Raw genomic sequence first — 4,761 nt, 5'->3', positions numbered from 1 at the left:
AACTATAAACATTTAAGGTCTCTTTTTTTTCTTTTGGTCCCAGAATCCATCTTTAAGCATCTGAATGGGAACAATATTTTTCTTACTTCCAAGCTAATCTTTTAAAACTCTGATTTTGGATTTACTTTTAAATCTATTAAATACATATGTTGTTTGAGATTTTCTGGCTCTAGGGATAGTGTTAAGTTATTCTGACATATCTTTGGCCTTAAAATAGGTTGCTATTTGTAACACTGGAAACAATGGACTAAATTATTTACCCATTGAAAAAAAATATTTTTTGAGCCAGGTACCATTCTAGGTGCTAGAGCAGTGAACAATACAGAAGTTTCTGTCTGCACAGTTTATATTCTAGCAGTTGAAGATAGCTAGTAAATAAGGAAGCAAATAAATAATTTCAGGTAGTGGTAGTTGACATGAAGAAAAAAATACCAGAGTGATAAGACCGAGAAAAATCAAGTGGAATCAGGCATTTGACTAGCTAGTCAGGGAAAGGAGAGCCAGCTTCATGAGGATGTGACACGTATGACTGCACAGAACCCCACACTTAGAAGAGCTGACACATGGTTTAATGCTCTGCTGTCACTTCCTGAAACTTTTAATAAGAGGCCTTGCACGTTCCTTTTACACTGAGCCCTATGTAGCCAGGTCTTGCAGAGAAGTACGATTGTGTTTTTTTTTAAAAAACATTTTATTCAAGCACCCAGTAAACATCAAACCTCCAGTGCTCCCCCACCCTCTGTGAATTCTTCTCATGTAGACATGGGTCTACCGGAAGGAAGTTGTGTCTGCTGACGGCTCCGATGGTGAAGAATGATGACACAGTGGCCTCAAAGGTACAGAGAGTTTTGTATCTGACATCCTTAAAACCAAGACACAGGGTATTTTACTTCCAAAGTGAAGAGTGCGTGTTCCGCCCTAGCTGTCAATCCAGAAAGTATGCACTACGGAAGGATCCATGTGGACTCGGCACAGTTCTTCTCATACACGATCTCCCTTGAGTGAGGGGGGAGTCTAACTACAAAACGTGCCATTTTCAAAGCACTCATTTAAAGCATTATTATTATTATTTCAAAGCATTATTTCAAGTGTGTGAGGATGAAAAGTAGAACTCTGCAACTTATCTTAAAAGAAAGCGCAAGTTCCAGGAGTTTTTGTTGTCTGACTAACAGAACATGCAAATTCAGGCAGTGAGGTCCTCAAGGAATGACATGCATCTTTCCCTGTTGTCTGCCCTGTGGTCCTGTATCTCCTAAGCACTTATTATATTTCCTTTAAAGATATAAGACACTTACTTTGCTTACAAATGCAATCCAAGTGTGAATAAATAAATGTATTATCTCTTAACACCCCCCTTCCATGTTCCTTTAAATAGAAAAATGTGCTAAATCTCCCTTCATATCCTGTTGGACGACAGCTGCCTCACCTATGGTTTTAAAAAGAGACTGTAACTCGATCTTCTGAAATCCTTTCTTGAACTGCAGCTCATTCTGTTGAAGAAGTCCTGGGAAAGAAGTCCTATTGATATTGTTGGTAGTCTCCAAAAGGTGAGGACAGTAATTGGGCTGAAGGCAACTGGGAGGGGTTTTCAGCAAACTGAGGACCACTGGGAAATTGTGCAGAGGCAAATCTTGTCAACAAGATACCAGCTCCTTCAGTTAAAGCTAGGAGAATGCCACCCATCGCGGCTGACCCGACCATGGCCACTGGTCCATTTCTCCTGGCCAGGATGGCTCCTGTTAAGGCACCACTTGTGATGGAGTTCCAGGGGGTCTTCCTTCCCTCTGACCTGAACCATACTGGAGTCAATCATGGAAAGCTCCCCAAACTGCAAAGCTCCCTCCCAGCTGCGGAGCCCTGGTTTTAGCAGCTGTCAAACTCGTGTGCAGTCTGTGGTTTACTCCCACTGGAGAATTGCGAAAGCCTTTGATTGCTTGAAAGATACCACCACCTATAGTATCTATCGTAAAGGCCCCCCCCCCACCCCCAGTCATCCACAATTTGCCAGGGGCATGGCTCCCATGCATACTCCTCCATCTTGGCTCCAGCAGCCGAGAAGTAAGGTCTGAATGACAAAAAGGGGCTAGATCTATGCGACAACAGTGGAAGGACATTCTTTGAGAGGGAACAGCGATATTCTGTTGCTGCAAAACAGCAGGGTGTCTCAATCTTGACATATTTGAGAAACAGAAAGAAGACTAAGTCGATTGATGCATGGAAGTAAGAGAAATGCAGTGGTAGCAGATGAGGCCAGAGAAGTACTTAAGGGCCAGTTCATATAGTCTTGTAGGGGACTGGATTTTTATGTACGCACAAGGATAGTGTACCTGATGATAAGGTGTATGAAAAGAAAAATCCACCCACTGGCAGAGAGACACGAGAAAACGTGTCTGTTTTGGTGTAAACTGAGGTTGAAACACTATATATTATGTGCTTGTGTGGGTGTATGTCTTGTGAATATATATACACACATATATATATAACTATATATATTTAACTATCTTGAGCATTTATATCCATAGACCAAATATCATATCCGATTGAGGTTTCTTAGTGTACGATGAATAATCTAGGAATGTCCAATTAGAGGCACTAACACAAAAATATGTCCTAGGACAGTTAACCTAGTAGAAGGGCAACTCAACCAGAGTGGAGTTAACCAAGATCACTACATATGAAAAGAGGCCTCACTGTCGTTATCTTCCATGGGCCCCCTGGGATACTAGGAAGACAGAAATTTCTAAATTTATTTGTAATAACGTTTGGAAAAGAGGAGGAATGTACAGCCACCCCATGGGCCCCCACCTAAAGTACAGGGCACAGGGCAACCACTCTAGGTGCCCTTTTACGGGACCAGCCTGCAGGCTGGTGACAGTCCTGCAGTATCTAACAGAAGCAAATGCAAAAACATCTCTGGAACGACAAGCTCTTAACTCAGGCTATACAGGGCTGCCACAGATAAAACTGTTTAGAAAATGAACTTACGTTACAATTACACAGAACACATAAGGAAACAGTCTACTGTGATCAATTGCCAGTAGATGATAACAGCAGACAACAACAAATAGAATCAGAGTTGCAAAAACTTTAGACTGTCAAACTATTACCTAGAAGCAAAAAATTAAGCATGATTCAATGATTTAAATGAGATATCTAAAATACGCAAAAATGAAACACTATAAAAATATTCAGATTTGAAAAAGAATCAAATATAACATCAAAAAATATCTATAGTCATAGAAAAAAACCCTTCATAGATGTGCTAATCAGCAGATTAGACCTCGTGAAGAAACTTAGAGAACTGGAGGAAGGATCTGAGAAAATTCCCCAGAACATGACACTAAGAAAGATGACATAAGAGACAGAGAGGGCAGAGGTCAACAGGCACGTCACTGGAATGCCAGAAAGACAGAAGCCGGAGAGCTTGAGGAGGGACAATATTAGAAGACACAGTGTCTGGGAGTTTTTCATAACTGATGAAAAACAACACTCTCCATATTTAGAAAGAACATTTATTCCTTAGCAGGATAAATAAAATTAAATTTGCATCAAGGGATGTCACTGTGAAACTACGGAATCCTAAAGAAAAGGACCAGAGCTTAAAAGCATCCAAAGATGGCAAAGACCACTTCAAAAGGAAAGAACCCCCCTGGTGGCAGACCGTTCAGAAGACCCTGGACTAATACTTTGAAAGTACGGGGACAAAAGAAGCGTCAGTCTAGATTTCTCGGTCTAGGTTACCATGATTTAAGAGGGACAGAAAAATAAAGTAAATTTTCAGATAAAGCTTGGGAGACTCTACCACGAATACTCTTGCAGAAAAGCTTCTAAGGATACAGAATATGTATATTTCTTCTTACATATTCGCATATCTATGAACATGAGCTCAGAAAATAGAAAAAGATGAAACAAGAAATTATGAACAAAAAACTAGTGTGAATGTGCATAAATGTAAACAAGCTGTGACTTGAAGAGACAGCTGGTTAGAATGGTGGGAAAAAAACACCATATATGCTCTTGAGAAGACACATAAACATATGGATGCAGACAGTTGCAATATTTATGAAGAAAAAAGATATAACAAATATTAACAAAAAGAAAACTGGTGAAACTACACAATAATAGACATAATGGATTTTAAGGCAAAGATAGTTATTAAGGATTAAGGGTACTTAATAATAAAGGGTTCATTTCATCACAAAAATATAATAGTTCTAATCTTGTAAATGCCTGATTGAATATACTTCAAGCTATAGAAGGCAACACTGCAGGATGTCAAAGAAAAACTGACAACTTCATAATCATAATGATAGAGTTTAACATTCATTCTCAGAAACTGTTAGATTAATAATAATAATAATCTGTCAAAACCAATTTATTTACCAAACTAATGTAACGCTTATTAAATAGCTTTAGTATTCCCTGATTCCTCTGCTCTTAGCTTATTCTGCCACTTGTGGTAATGCAAGATAAAATAAAGGTGATACAGATTGGGTAATTAACTGATTTATCCAAGAAATATTTACTACAGGACCTCGAGGCTCCAGGCACTGTTCTAGTCTATGGTGTCACAGCACTAACAGAAAAGGTCACTGCTCTCCTGGAGCTTACATTCTAGATGGGCACACAGAAAACTAACAGATAACCATATAAAACGTTAAATGTGTATATTTAGACATTAAATGTCAACATAGTATTATAAATACTAAAAAGAAAATTAAAGCAGAGTGAGTAGTGCAGGAGTTGGGTGCATAGTTTGTT

The 4,761-nt window shown here is 39.0% G+C and overlaps 1 pseudogene; it reads right to left on the bottom strand.

Moving 5' to 3' along the window:
- Window positions 1-1,518: 1,518 nt before the first annotated feature.
- Window positions 1,519-2,037, bottom strand: LOC124233536 (mitochondrial import inner membrane translocase subunit Tim17-A-like; annotated as a pseudogene).
- Window positions 2,038-4,761: the final 2,724 nt, after the last annotated feature.

This window comes from Equus quagga, unplaced genomic scaffold (assembly GCF_021613505.1).
Source record: "Equus quagga isolate Etosha38 unplaced genomic scaffold, UCLA_HA_Equagga_1.0 204434_RagTag, whole genome shotgun sequence".
NCBI classification, from domain to species: domain Eukaryota; kingdom Metazoa; phylum Chordata; class Mammalia; order Perissodactyla; family Equidae; genus Equus; species Equus quagga.
This window is presented reverse-complemented; position numbering and strand designations above follow the sequence as displayed.